Source organism: Aethalodelphis obliquidens, unplaced genomic scaffold (genome assembly GCF_003676395.1).
Source record: "Aethalodelphis obliquidens isolate GAN/ISIS:26980383/991018 unplaced genomic scaffold, ASM367639v1 scaffold1, whole genome shotgun sequence".
Classification (NCBI taxonomy): domain Eukaryota; kingdom Metazoa; phylum Chordata; class Mammalia; order Artiodactyla; family Delphinidae; genus Aethalodelphis; species Aethalodelphis obliquidens.
In genome coordinates, this window is record NW_020837945.1 from 59391845 (window position 1) to 59406962 (window position 15118).

At 50.6% G+C, this 15118-nt stretch overlaps 1 protein-coding gene across 6 annotated transcripts in view; it reads left to right on the forward strand.

Moving 5' to 3' along the window:
• The window catches only part of BOC (BOC cell adhesion associated, oncogene regulated), a 241596-nt gene that overhangs the window by 166730 nt on the left and 59748 nt on the right, over window positions 1-15118 (forward strand). Inside the window, exon 3 of one of the 6 annotated variants that reach the window (XM_027104813.1) lies at window positions 10690-10824. The exons of the other annotated variants lie outside the window; for them this stretch is intronic. The gene's annotated coding sequence lies outside the window, so the exon portion shown is untranslated. The remainder of the gene's footprint in view (window positions 1-10689; window positions 10825-15118) is intronic. 6 annotated transcript variants of the gene reach the window in all.

Here is a 15118-nt window from a genome sequence, read left to right on the forward strand (position 1 = left end):
GCTTTTATTCAGCGCTCGCTGTGTGCTCAATATCAGTACCGGAGCACACGCCTTCCAGAATTCCATGACTGAGGGGAGGGGACATGCAGGGCACGGCAATGCAAACTCCAGTGTGAAAGTGCTTGGACTGGGTCATGAAGAAAGGCTACTGGAAGGAGGAGAGCCTGGGAGCCTCTCAGGCTAAGTCCTAGAGGCAGCGATGGGGCTGGCAGGACTGAAACGTTCTTTTACCTCTGCCCGTATGTTGTTCATTATTTTCTCCCTGCAAACTTACTTTTCCTAAGCAGATAATAGACTGAAGTATTAAGTATTAAGACAGGAGATTTCAAGTTCAGAGTGATTTTTTTTAATTTTAGTAAAGTTAAAAACTGGAGGGGCTTCCCTGGTGGCGCAGTGTTTGAGAGTCCGCCTGCAGATGCAGGGGACACGGTTCGTGCCCCGGTCCGGGAAGATCCCACATGCCGCGGAGCGGCTGGGCCCCTGAGCCATGGCCGCTGAGCCTGCGCGTCAGGAGCCTGTGCTCCGCAACGGGAGAGGCCCGCGTACCGCAAAAAAAACCAAACAAACTGGAATCTCTGCATTAAATACAGAACCTCAGAAATGCGAGTCTTTGACAAGTTTCTAAAAGCAGTTACTGAGTAGCTTTCAGGGGAAAAAGGAGAAATTTGTGATCTTTTCTTTCTCAGCCAGGTCAGATTTTAGCTGAGAATGCTAGAAACACATGCCTGAATTCAGCTTTTCACTTTTAAATTCCATTTGCCCTTTGTTCTGCTGTCTGGGGTAGGTTTGCTTGGCTCTGAAATTATTCCCAGAGTAACAAGTGAGAAGACGTTTATTTTAGGGGCAAATAAAAGTTGCTGGGCTCTCCAGTTGCCCAGGACCCTCCTTGGCTGCTACGAGGTGGCTGTCGCACAGGATGGGAGCTACAGGTAAGAGGAGAAGGGTGTGTAGAACTGGTTGGCCTTGGAGGCTGGGCTGGAATTGGACTCTCGAAGAGAGCACTCCGCAGGTCTCCCAGCCTGCCAATATTTTTCCAGAATAGTCCCAGCCAAGTGCCTTGACTAGTCTGAACTTACCTAACATTGCAATCCCAGCAGGTCTATTAGGTATGGGTCACAGTTAATTGGAGAGGAAAATTGGGGGGTTCTGGGTTTCTTACTTTTCTGTGGAAGCAGAGGCTGCTCTTAATTGCTTCACAGAGCATCTCCCCCGCCACCCCCCGACTTGGCTCTCTGCTTTTCTGCCTGATGACTGTCGTCCCACAGAGGTGTCACGGTACCTTGTCCTTTTTTACGTACTTGCGCCCGCGTGAGGGATTTCATCACGCAGTCAGTCAGCACAGTACCCACTTTTGCAAGTGAGACCACGTAAAGTGACGGAAATTCACGGCTGTTTACTTGTGTCGTTATGAACGGATGTCTTGTAGTGAACAAGTTACATAAAAATCTGCTGTGTTATAGCCAAGGGTTAGAATCTAATGTCTCTTGCAATGCACAGGCCTTCCAAGCAATCGCCTGCAGCCCTTTCTGGACAGCGCTGGTGGTCTGGCCGTCGTGAAGGCCGCGTCGGCTCCAGGTGAAAGCCCCGCAGTCAGGTGCCTGTCGTTCTGTAGCCTTCTGTTGCAGAGATGGAGGCTGGGTCGTCAGGCCCGGCTCTCGCCTGCCTGGACGGTGGCAGCTTGCCAGCGCGTTTCACTGGGTGGTCTTCAACAATGGGAGGGGTGGGGAGCTCAGCTCTCCTCACCAAAGGGGAACAAGAAGGTTGGCAGCCAACCCCGTCACTGAAACACCACAAAGGTCCCGAGTGTGCCTGAAAAGGACAGAACAGGTTGCTGAAAGCAGTATTGTGACGGAGTTCATTTTTGTTCCCCTGATTTTACAAACCAGGCCTTACAATGTATGTGGTGATTCTCCCTCAAGAGGGTGAGCACCCGTGAGCAGCAGGTGCCCTCCGTCACGGACGTTCCCGTGCCCTTCATTCCCTTACCCTCTCAGGGAATCAGCTGTGGACCTGAAGGGCAGGCCGAGAAGGCCGAGACCGGCAGATCCCAGTGCCAAAGAGGCAGCTGCACCTGCCTCCGTCGTCCTTCTGATGACGGGGAGAACGAGAGCTGCCATTTAGCGAGACCTACTGTGTGCCAGGCCCTGCGCTAAGCCCTGTGAGCACTGTCTCTGCAACCCCCCAGCAGTCCCGTGAAGATGGGCAGCATGATCCTATTCAGCAGATAAGAGAGCTGAAGCCTAAATAATTGTAGGGACTTGTTCTGGTCTCACAGCTGGTAAGTGGCAGCTTACCAAGATTTCATGGCAGGGCTGCTGACTCCAAAACTCGGGCTTTGAGAAAAAAAAGGTATCCAGACAATCTCCCCTCTCAGTCTCTCTAAGTAGAGCCCCCTCAGCTTGGGAGAACTGTTTCTTTTGCAACTAACAGAGTGCAAGGGGCAGGCGGCGGCCTTTATGAGACTTGCCTTAAGAGACATGAATTGAAAACTGGGGCCACAGCCGGAAGGTTTTGAGTGGTTCCACAGCAGCAGCCTGAGGGAAGCTGGGTCCTGAGGCCCAGATGATGTCTGACTTTGTAGGCAGTGCTGAAAGCTGCCTCTGTCTTGGGTCTCCTCTTGGAACGTGTCTCCCGGCTTTTGCTTGCCCTGGGACATCATCTGAACTGGCTGTCTGAGTCTCTGCTCCCACTACAGGTGCCAGCTGAATCCACGTGCTCCTTGGGCCTCTGCAAGTCTGCTCAGGGTCCTCTGAGCCTCGGCAGGGTGAGGGGGGAGAAGGCGTTCTGCCCAGCAGGCGCTTTTCCTGGTCAGGAGAAGTGGTAGCTTGTGCAGAAAAATACCCTGGGGAAGGAAGTAGCAACTTCGACAGACAGGTAACTGACAGGAGATGGTACCTTCCAGGCAAATACAGGGCAGCCAGCAGAAAGAATGCTACGGGCCATTACCTGCAGAGCAAAACCGAGTCTCCCAGCTGGCTTCAGAGAGTGGGGAGATTTGGCTGCCATGAGCATGGAGTTGCCCTCAGTTCCTTGTTTTTCTTTAAAAATTGTGGAAAGCCTGAAGCCAGGATGTTCTGGCTTTGCGTGTGTGTGTGGCGGGGTGGGTATAGGATACCTGGGTTTAAGATATAATTATGTGACCAACTAGTTGGGTAACCCAGAGGAAATCATGGAAACTCTCTGAGCCTCTCTTTCCCCATCCTCGCAAGCTGCCTTTTCAGGGCACTATGTGGATGCAGAGACACGGCACAAGGGAACACTTTTGATGCAGAAGGTTCCTGCCCACCTCAAAAGCCTCTGGCATCTGTGCTCACCCAAGATGAGTTGGGAGATAAGACATTTGAGGGAACTGGCCAGAGGTCAGAGTCTAGGCACAAGGGCTGCATCTGCTTCTGTGGCTGTGTTTGTTTTCTAAGAGCAGAGGCCTGAACTGAAGGCAGTTACGTCCTATTGCCAGATAAGCTGCTTTTCCCTCTCGTGGGAAGAGACAGTGAAGGCCTCAGGGTCTGGCAGGACTTGAGAGAAGAAAAGCTCTCGTGGCAAGAGGATCCTGGTTCGCACTGTTCCTGAGAGAGGTCTGAGGAGAGTTGGGGTGACCCCATCTGAGAGAGCAGAGGTTTGGAGTGAATCTTATTAGAAAAAGGGGGAAGTGCTGGAGAAAGACGGTTGTTGCAGGAGGGAGCCATGTCTCTGGGGCCACTTCCAGGTTGGAGATGGTGTGGCATCCTGGTTAAGGGCGGGCTTTGGAACCAGACAGGCCTGGATTTGAACGTAGCTTTGCCAGGTGGTAGGCGTATGACCCTGGGCTAGTCACCTCCACTCTGAAACCCTAGTTTCTTAAAGTTGTTGCAAAGAGAAAGCAAGATACTGCATATAAAGCGCACAAAATGCATTGTGAACATTCAGGAGAAGGTGACCGTTAATAGGAAAAGAAAGGAAAGAAAAACAGACTGGAAGGAGAGTTATCGGCGGATTGGACAGCTGGAAAGAGGAGTAGGTGGAAGGCTGCACTGATGGAACCCCCCACTGGCTCAAGGCTCTACAGAGATGAGGGAATGAGAAGATGGGGAAAGAGAGGAGTCCACAGTGGGGCAAGGTTGTGCCCCAGGTGCCCCCGTAGGTACCAGTCTTTAGGCCCGGTCCCTGGGAAGACAGCTCCCACCCAGCTTTCTCCTCTGCTTCCTCCCTGCTTCAGCATATTCCATTCTGCTGGTTAGGCCCCAAACCTGAGAGTCACCTTGGACTCTGTTCCTTCTCTCATGCTCCACTTTAAGCTGGCCAATGATGTTGGCTTTATTTTTAAGATGTATTCAGAATCCTGCAACTTCCCACCATCCTTGTCTTCCAGCAGCATTTCTTACCTGGTCTATTGCAGTAGCTTCCTAAGTGTTCTCCCTGCCTCCACCCAGCCCTGACCTCCCTGCCCACAGTCTGTTCTCCATGGAGAAGTCAGCGTCAGCTTCCAAAAGAGGAGCCAGGCGAGGTCAGTTCTCTGCTCAAAACTGTGCGTGGTTTGCTTTCATGCAGAGAAAATGCCACACACCGTCAGTGCCCTCACCTCCCCTGTCCGCTCCACAGCCTCAGTGGCCTCCTTGCTGCTCCTCTGCCTAAGCAGGACAGCCTCCCTTCCGGGGCTTCGCCCACTGCCTGGAAGGTACTTCCCCGATAGCTGCACAGCCCCTCCCTCACTTCATTCAGGTGCCTGCTTCGTGGCCACCCTCACTGGACAGCCCTTTACTAAATCACACTCCCCCCGTCATTCTCTCTTCCTTCAACCTAATCTGTTCTTTCTCAACGTTACACCTCCTGACGTGTCTCTACTTGTTCATCTCATCTCATCTCATCTCATCTCATCTACTTGTTATTGCCTGCTTATCCTCTAGAAGGAGAGATCCACGGGGTCAGGGACTTCATTTTGCACCTCACCACCTCCCCAGTGCCTGGAGTAGACTCTGGGATGTAATTGGTACTCAATTTTTCTTTTTACTAGTCTACAGGTCTTTCCTGAATCTCAAAATGAGTATAATAAGAGTTTCAAACAGAATGAAATCATCACCTAAGGATTTATATAAGAAAAATGCATTCTGGTTATATGTATACGGGGGGAATGTGGGAGAGAGGGGCAGGGAATTCTAATACTATGAGGGTGTCTGTTTTAGAAAAGCCGGAAAGCAGTGTGCTAGGCCGCAGCAGAAGGAGCTCAGCTCCTCTGTCTTCCTCAAGGTGACTGACTTCAGGAATGTCCGTGGATGCGCCATTGTGCCACAGTTCCATCTGTAAGGGGAGGGTGAGAATGGATGCCTCTCTGGCCCTCCTGCATCACTCAAGAGTTTACTGAGCATGGACTTTGTGTCCAGCACTGTGCTAGGCCAGGCTGGGAGCTGCAGAGAAGCCCAGGGCATCCTCACTCCATCAAAAGTTTATAGTCTAGTTGTTCATCTGGAATTTCCTAAGTGTGCCTGGACCATCCACTGTACTGCTCCCTTCTCTTTGCACAGTTGAATGAGAGTTCTGTTGCATCTGGGACGTGAGGAACACGGGAGGAATTTGAGACTAGTTCAGTTCCCTACATATGGGGGCCTGGTGGAGTCAGGCCCCGTGGTAGGCACACAGGTGACAGAAATTTTCTCTGTGATTGGAGAGTTGACAGCCTGAAATACAAGGAATAGGAGGTTTGGATGTCTGCCCAGAGGGGGATAGATCTGATTCAAATTGCATCTCAGTCATTTCTAGCTTGGTTCTAGATTTAGAAGCTAAGGAACAGTAAAAATAGGGGCAAATATCCCAAGAGGTCTCCTGCTGACAACAAACGTGCCTGAGAAATTACACTACCAAGATCCCCAGACCCAACATTTACAGCATCTCAGGGAGCTGGGGAATAGTCCAAACCTCCTCCTCCAGGTTTTTTTTAACTTAGAAAGAAATTAATAGGCTTTTTTAAAAAGCAGTTTTAGGATTATAGAAAAAAAATAAGTGAAAATTATAGGGAGTTAACTCATACCCCCCCACCCCTACCAATTTCCCGAATTACCAACATCCTACGTTGGTGTAATGCGTTTGTTAGAATTGATGAGTCAATGTTGACACATCGTTATTAATTAAAGTCCATAGTTTACATTAAGACTTATTTTTTGCATTATACAGCCTGTGGTTTTGACCAATGCGTAATGATACACATCCACCATTACTATAGTATCAGACAGAATAATAGTTTCACTGCCTAAAAATCCCCTGTGTTCCACCTATTTGGCCCTCCTTCCTTCCCTCTCCCAATCCCCGGCAACCACTGTTCTTTTTACAGTGTTTGTAATTTTGTCTTTTCCAGAAGGTCATGTAGTTGGAATCATACAGTATATATAGTCTTTCCAGGTTGGCTCCTTTCACTTAGCAATCTCCTCCAGTTTTTGTTTTTGTGGGGGTTTTTTTTTGTGGTACGCGGGCCTGTCACTGTTGTGGCCTCTCCTGTTGCGGAGCACAGGCTCCGGACGTGCAGGCTCAGCGGCCATGGCTCACGGGCCCAGCCGCTCCGCGGCATTTGGGATCTTCCTGGACTGGGGCACGAACCCGCGTCCCCTGCATTCTCCTCCAGTTTTAAACATGGCCTTCTCCACGCCATGCCCCCTCACACCATACATCCAGCTGGGGTGCAAGGCGCTGACAACGGAGGAGCCCACAGCCAGGGCTGAGACCCACCTGCCCAGAGCCCACGGGTCTGCAGTGCTGCTCCTCTGTCGTCATCCACTGGGCACGCCTGGCGCTGGTGCTACTGGAGTTCAGCCTAGGCTGGTAAACTGTCGGTTGCTGCCTGTGTTTTGGTTCCACATCTGGAAGTATCGGCTGTGCAGACCTTGTGTCACGCTCTTAAGTAGACAGACAGGAGCACCGGGCCGTTTGCCTTCCTCCTCGCTAGTTTGGTTTACTTGCTCTGGAGCTTTGGACAAGCGGCGGGGAAGTGAGCCTCCCAGGCAGGCAGGGCAGGCAGCACTCCTTCACGCCGCATCCGGCGGCAGCCACAGCTCCCTCAGCCACCGGAGTTGCTGTCTCAGCCCCAGTGGTGTCTGTGCTGAGCCCTGGGAGGCACTGAGCTTCAGGGCTTGTTTTGTGGTCATTAAGCAGGAAGACTGATCAGGCACAAAGAGAGTGAGAACGTTTTCCCTGCTAAGAAGTGCTTCTTTCTTCAGTCAGCCTCACAAACGAGGATTCCTTGGCGGGTGTGTGTGGCAGGAACCCCAGTATTCAGTGCCGTCACCAGTCATTAAACAGTGAGGCTCTCAGGGGATGAGGGATAACGATGGATTTTATAACTAGAGCAGAAGGAGGACCTCCTCCAGCCGGGCTCCAACTCTGGACCCCAGTTAGAGGAAAGGGAAGTGCGTGTGGATGGGGGTCACGTGGGCCATCTGGTTGAAGCAGGCTGAAACGTTCCAGGGCTGAGAGGAAAGGGCTGTACTAGGTGAAGAGGGTTCCGACCCTGGGGAGCAGGGACTGAGACCCCAGCTTCTGTTGCTTCTATGTGGAGTAAACGAAGAGCTGAGGCCAGCTGACACCTCCTCACTTCCAAGGACACCAGGCAGGTGCCTCAGAGTTCAGTAAAAAGGAGAAAAAAGACATGGCCTCCTTGGAAAGTCAGCTCTCAGATGGTAGAAACTCCATGCCAGTCATCCAGTCCTTACCACCTCGTCCTCTGGTTTGCCCTTTGCCTAGCCCACCCTCCCATCTGTATCCTGTTCAGGGACTTGCTGAGAGCTCTTGGGCTGCCATTCAGTGGTTCTTCTGACTTGTACCCTGTGTAAATGGAGACTAATAGTACTTGTCCCAGGTGTGTCACCAAGACTGTGAGCACTAATGCAGTGGAGTGTTGAATGCTCCTTAAACTCTTCAGAGAGGTACCGTCTACAGGCAAGCCGTCCTTGCTTTTGTCGTTAATTGTGGACTCAGGGTGGTGTGCCCTGCACCCTCTTGTCTTCCTGGGTCTCGCTCCAGCATCTGGAAGGCTGTGTCTGCTGACTGACCGTCAACACATGGGAGGCCTTGGCCCTTGTCACAGTTTGCCTGCAGAGGCTAAGGATAGAGAACTGCTGAACATGGGAGGGTGAGACCCACGTTCCCTGCCAGATCCAGCCTTCATTCCTGAGTCACCTCCTCACATGCTGTCCCCCCAGGAGGTCCTGTGGGAGAATCCCGGACCGGCTTCTGTAGGTGCAGCCAGGCAGCGTGTGTCGAGGAGCAGGGACCACGTTTGCTAAACCAAAAGATAAATACATGATCTGACAAAGCATTTGCATGGGACTTTTTTCCCCTGATTTTGGGGGGAAAAAATCTCAGAAACGCTGAGTTTATAAATATCTTGTGATGTATTAAAAAATAACCCTTTAGGGCTTCCCTGGTGGCGCAGTGGTTGAGAGTCCGCCTGCCGATGCAGGGGACACGGGTTCGTGCCCCGGTCCGGGAAGATCCCACATGCTGCGGAGCGGCTGGGCCCGTGAGCCATGGCCGCTGAGCCTGCACGTCCGGAGCCTGTGCTCCGCGACGGGAGAGGCCACGGCAGTGAGCGGCCCGCGTACTGCAAAAAAAAAAAAAAAAAAACCTTTAGTATGAGGAATGGCATCCTGTCCAGTTGGGGGCCATGCCAGGACCTCCCAGCGGCGTGGTCGCCTGTTAGGGCAGGTTGTGCAGGGAAACGCGGCGTGGCCTCGCCACACGTGTGAAGCTCCAGTGAGTGTTGGTGGAAGGAAGTCTCCAGGGCAGTCTGGGTTTTCTCTAGCACTTTCTCTACAGAACAATCTGTGGGAAACCAGGGCAGGGTCCCAGTTTTACCCACCACTGCCCGACTCCCCTCTCTAGAAAAAGCCTCCATGGCCGTGGAACAGGGAGGCTCCTGAACAGCTAAGTTCTACAGCTTTCAAAGTCAGGAGGTAAAGAGGACCAGCCTGCCCCGTTGTGATGGAGTGTGAGGCAGCAGAACTCATTTTCCCTGCACAGGGACACTAACCAAAGTGCCAGCGCTAACGCCCGTGGTCTAGATGGGGGAAAGGCAGTGAGGCCTTGTTTCTCTGAACCTCAGCCCAAATGAGGTGTGTTACCCTTCCCCGGGCAGGGGGTTCTGACCTGTCTCCCACCCTCTGAAAGTCACGATGCCCGCTGCACCCAGCCTCCCTCCAGTCACTGAGCTTCCACGCTGAGCTGTTTCTGGTTATCCAAAGACCCAGCCATAAACCTTGCCTAGAGCAGTGCTGTTCGTGCCTCTTCAGGCATTTTCCACGTGGCCCCAAGGACATGTTTGTAACCCTAAAGAGTGGCCTTTCAGTTGATCAGCCAACAGATTATCGAGCACCATGCGTGCTGCCCTCAAGACACTTACAACTTAGATTCTCAATATTTCCCAAATCCAAGCAAGAGGTCATTTCACGTTGAACTGCGTTACCTACCTTCTCTCATTGGAAGAGCCCTTGGCTCAGAGGAGGTGCTAGATGTCACCATTATTATCATCATGATGATTATTACTTTGGCTTTTGAGATAAGCTGCTGATTTATAATTCCTTCCCAAGAGCCCATATTCTCGGAGAACTTGGCTATCTAAAGAGCTGTGTCACTTACGGTATGTTTGGGAATTTTATAGGTAGAGAAATGGAGGTCCAGAGAAAAGTGGTGGTCTTTCACTCGGACCCTGAAGCCTGTGCACTTGGGTGGTTCTGCCATCAGGGAAAAGCCCACCAACACTGGGGACCTGTCATTGGTGAGATATGCTCAGGGTTCTGGGGAAGGCCCATCCAGGACAGGGAACCCAGAAAGGAAGCAGAGGGCATAGGGGGCAGCCAACAGGGTCCAGGTTCCCAAGCCAGAGCACCAAGGAGATAGGCTTCTCAGGGCCTCCTCTGGCTGCGGCCAGCAGTACCCTTTCAGGGGTGGGGCTGCCTCTTTGGCCCAACACTAGGGAGCCTTTAAAGGTTGAAGAGAGGTGTACTGCCCTCCGTTACCAGAACCTGGGCGCTCGTGGAAACCTGCCGGACAGTGCTATTTGGCTTAGCTCTGGTGGCATGGGGAGCAATGGGCGGGGGTGGGGGGGCGGGCGTCCTGGAAGTTGGTGCAGGACTGAGAAGGTTTGGGATGATCTTGTTCTAGTCATCCTATTGAAAAAGCAAGTTTCATTATTATTTAAAAACTCAAATACACAAAAGCAGAAAGAAGAGTATCATGAACCCCATGTACCCATCACCCAAATTCAACAATTATCAAGACAAAAGAGTTTTTAAAATACTACTTTGGGGCTTCCCCGGTGGCACAGTGGTTGAGAGTCCGCCTGCCGATGCAGGGGACATGGGTTCGTGCCCCTGGTCCGGGAAGATCCCACATGCCGCGGAGCGGCTGGGTCCGTGAGCCATGGCCGCTGAGCCTGCGCGTCCGGAGCCTGTGCTCCGCAACGGGAGAGGCCACAACAGTGAGAGGCCCGCGTACCGCAAAACAAACAAACAAAAATACTACTTTGTTTTCATTACTCTGCTCTGTGTGCAGATAGGACAAGGATGAACGCCACAAGGGTACTTTTTCCAAAAGAAGTGTGTGATCCAGTCTTCCTGTGCCCTCCTAACAGGGGCATGGAAAAGAAAGAACCCCAGCCCAGGGCCCTCGGGTTTGATTCTCAGTGGCTCCACGCTGCTCTGAGGTGTTTCTGTGTGTCTCCTTTACCAGATGCTGAGCTCTTAGAGAAAGCTTGAACTTTATCTTCGGATCCACAGAGCTTCATATTGAATGAGTGTTCAATAGGTGTTTATTGACTTGGAAGGCAAAGGATTGTATGCGTCAGAATGGACAGGTGTAAGTGATGTGAGTACCTAGTTCACCATTTGGGGAGGAAAAGGGGCAGCTGATGGGGTTTAGAGTTGAGTAAAGGGCCATTATCTGAACTCTGGGGGATCCTGAATGGGTGAAAGGTTAGGCGTGATCGTTCTGCAATGCAGGGGCTCCTGGTTTGGCCAAGAAGGAAGAAGTCAGCAGCAGGAGATGACAGGAGAAAGCTGGGTCAGAGCTGCTCTCTGCCTGGTGCCCAGATTCAGGTGTCTGCAGACCCGGGTATGGGGGGACAGGGGTCTAAGAACAGAGGCTCCAGCTCCAGACCCATTTTTCTGGGTGGCCAGAAGCAGTCCGCAAGCCGCCTATGCCACCAGGACCCGTGTGTCATTCCAAGCACTGTTTTTATTTTCATTTTGGAGTTGGCAAGGAACGGGCTCCTCCAAGTGTGAGGACCAGAGTCTGCTTCCAGCCTGTGGAGTGCTGGGCAGCTCGGCTGCTCTGTGGCCCCCTGGGCAGCGTTTGGGGTGGTATGAAATGGGTGTTGGAGGAACAGGAGGGGAGATGCTGCAAACACCGGCTCAGGTCTGACCCTGGGTGTTAGCCAGCAGGGGCCTCAGGCAGGGTGTGCCAGGGCCCACACAGACCCCAGGGAAGTCTCCAGGCCCCGACTTTGATCAGCGACCTGCCCCTCCCTTCCCTGCCTGGTCTTTTTCAGTTTAAACTTCGAGCTCTGTCCTCACATACACGCGTGATGTGTGTGTGAACGTTTTAATTTTTATCCTTGGCAGAAGTTAAGACACAAAATGGATTTGGAAGGAGATGAAACCAGTCTTGGTATACGCTGAGTAGCGGCAGCTTCATTCCTGGAGTGGGAGGGCCGCAGGTGGGGAGGGGCTGGGCGGGACCCAAGTCTCTAAGGTTGGGGTGAGGCGCTGCTTCCACCCCGGCAGGGACCAAACTGAAAATCCACTTCTTGGGGAAGGGAAGGCCGGAAGCTAGAGGCTGAGCTGTTAACCCTTTGGGATGTCAAAAAGCCAGTTCCAGGGGAGCCAAAGCCCACTGGCGCAATCTGGTGTTAAGTGGATGTGGGACCCCTGGACAGCCAACACCTGTTCTACTTCCTGGTGGTCTGTGAGGCCCTGAGACTGTTCTCAACTTGTTAAGGGAATCACTGAGGGCACATCAGGTTTTCATGTGCAAACGCTAAAATGTGCATATGCTTGGAAAACTTCGGTCTCCTGCTAAGCTGTCTGCCCCCAGAAGTGGTGGTGCCCCAGCAGGGGTGACTGTGGCCCAGGGACCTGTTTACGTGTCACCTTTGCTACTCCGGAAGCCGTCTCGGCCCCCAAAGTAGGTGCTGTTTGCGACGGTGGTCTCTCTTCTTGGGTTTTTATTTCCGTGTGAAGAGGAGAAAACTAGTAATATGAAAGTCCAGAAAATATCTGGGGATATCTGAGAGAAACTTTGAGAAAATGTTTTATTCGTTAAAGTGTATTAAGATATTCAATTTGTGGAATAAAAGAAAATAGCTTTAAAAATGGCAAGAATTTCACTAAAAATACTAGAGCAGGGAGCATCTTTATACAAAACTCGCAATTCCAACCGTGGCATCCCGTGCAACCAAGGCATCTCTGGCAGACCTTCTCTGTCAGAATGACCCACAAATCCATGGCGGAGACTCCAGGGGTTCTCAACCCTGGCTAAACATTACAGTTTCCAGGAAAGGGTTTTGGAAATGCTGATACCTGGGCCCCACTTCCACAGGCTCTAAGTGAATTTGCCTGAGGTGCTGCCCAGGCGTTGACGTGTCTTAGTGTCCCCGGATATTTGTTCCATGCAGCCAGCGTTGGGAACCTCCAGTCGTATGCTGACGTAAGACCAGAAGGAAGATGAGAGAGGTCAGATTAAGAAATGGAAGAATTTATTGTCTCTCACTACATGTTGGTGCATATTACGTGGATCCAGACTCAAGAGGGCCGCGGCCAACTCGTGGATGGGATTGAGGTGCTCACTCAGGGCTGACTCCCGCTGGGGTGGGGGACTGAGCATCCTCATGAGTTGGCTACAGAGTGCATTGTGGGACCTGACGAACCAGTCCCTCTCGAAACATGGTGGCTAATGCATGACCCCAACCCAGGCTGATTTCGGTTTTTTTCAGCCTTCCTCAGTTTCCTTTTTCAGTTTGTCTGCTTAAATCTACCAAGGACACCAAGACCAGCAGGCAGGGGAAGCAGGTAACCCTGGCTTTGAATCCTTTACTTGAGTAAGATGTTTAACCTCTCTAAGCCTCAACTGCTGCATCTGTAAAATGGAGATGACAATACTACCTCCTTCACAGAGTTACTTAGAGGTTAGACAAGATAATATGTGCACATCATCTCACACACAGTAACTCAGCAAATGGTCACATACTCTCTTTTATGCTAAGATGGAATATTTCTTCCAATTCTAAATATTTGCCTTAATCTCATATTACAACAAAACCTGGTGTGTTACATTCACTAAATCTGAATGACTTTTAATTACATTTACTAATCAGTTAAGTTAGGAAATTAGTGATTTAGCAGGAAAAAAAGGCAGTCCTTAAATGTTAATATGCCCAACATGGTAATTGCAGCAAACGAAGTGCTTGGTGGTTATTTTATACCATTTACTAAACAAAGTAATTTCAGATTAGTAAAGGTTGCTAAAAGAATATTAAATGTGTTTTCATTTTTTCCAAAATACTTGTCCACATTGTGTGGACGCAACAGAATCCTGGAATTAGGGGAGGGGGTTCTTTGTAAGCCGAAGGAGTTGACTGTTGGATATAGACACAGGAAACACTTTAGATGTGATCATGGAGCAAAGAGCAACATTTTATAGCCCAAGGAGTTGTTAGGAAATGAGGCCCTGGGCCTATGGGAAGATAAAATTTCAGTGATGACATGATAATATTTGGGGATAGTTTTTTTTTTTTAATTTACCTTTTTAATTACAAAAATAACTACACACTCACTTGGAATATTTCTGAAGTGTTTAGTATAAAAAGTGCAAATTTCCTGCTCTTCACCGTAACTGATGTTAACATTTAAGTGTCTCCTGACCTTATCCTATGACAATCCAAATAACTGTACACCACATATTCACATGTAATTTTTTTAAATTACAAACATGGGTTGCTGTTTTACAAGTTGTTTTTGGGATATTCTCCAGGAACCTCTTAGGCCAACATTTCCCAAAGTGTATTTGATGAAATTCTCCTCACTAATGGTACTCTGAGAAAAAAGAGTAGTGTGGTCAAGTCAGTCCAGGCCTGTGGTCAAATAAGTCCAGGCCTGTGGTTGAGTGAGTTCAGCCTTCAGTGCATACTCTACCCACCTTTTGGTGATTCACAATAATAACAGCCCATTAAAGGCTCTGAAAAGGCCTGCACTAAGGAAACCTAATTTGCTTTTCTTAACAGAGCATTTCCCTACATTCTTTTGGCTAGCACATTTTAACAACTGATAGATTTTTAGAAGGCTGTTTTAGGCATTCCTCATTCACCTCCCCTCCACCCACTCCAGCTCCTCCATCTGCAGCCTGGTGGGGTAGGCAGGAAGAAAAAAAGCTCATCTATTCATTTAATTAACAAATACTTACTGTGCTTCTAGAGATAGATGCTGGGGCTACAGTAACGAGCAAGATAACAGGCCCTCTACCCTGGGAGGCTCCAGCACAGGGAAGGTATTAGTCACACAGGATGGGTTGCACCTGGGCCGGCAGAACATCAGCAGGGATCCTCTGCAGCTGTGGAGCCTGGGCGGAGCGGCTGGAATTATCCCTACCCCCTCCGCCCCACACCCTTCATCACGCCTCCAATTCCCCACACTTCGCTCTGCTATAAATAGTGGTGCCTGACCCAGCTGGCAGGATTCCATGTGTTTGTTTTCTCTGCGTGTGCCAGCCGTGCATGGAGGCCACTGGGCTTCCCAAGTTGGGGAGGGCTGACAGGAGTTGGGGTCGGAGGCTTCCAGCAGAAGGTGGGGACAGACGGACGGACTGGCGCATGCTTCAGGTTTCCAAATTGGTATTTATTTTAAGTTTTAGATGGTTTAAAAGAGCTTTCTAAGTGAGGAAGATTGGGGGTGGGTCGGGGACTGAATGTGTATATTTGGGGGTCAGAGAGGTGGAGAAAGTCGGTTTGCATGAGGTCAGATAGGAAAAAAGTAAACTGTCATGATTCTAAAGCATACTTCCCAGCTGGAGCTGGAGAGCTGGAGCTGTTTGCTGTGTGAGCACATGTGCACACGCATGCCTGTGTGTGTGTGTGTGTGTGTGTGTGTGTGTGTGTGTGTGTGTGTGT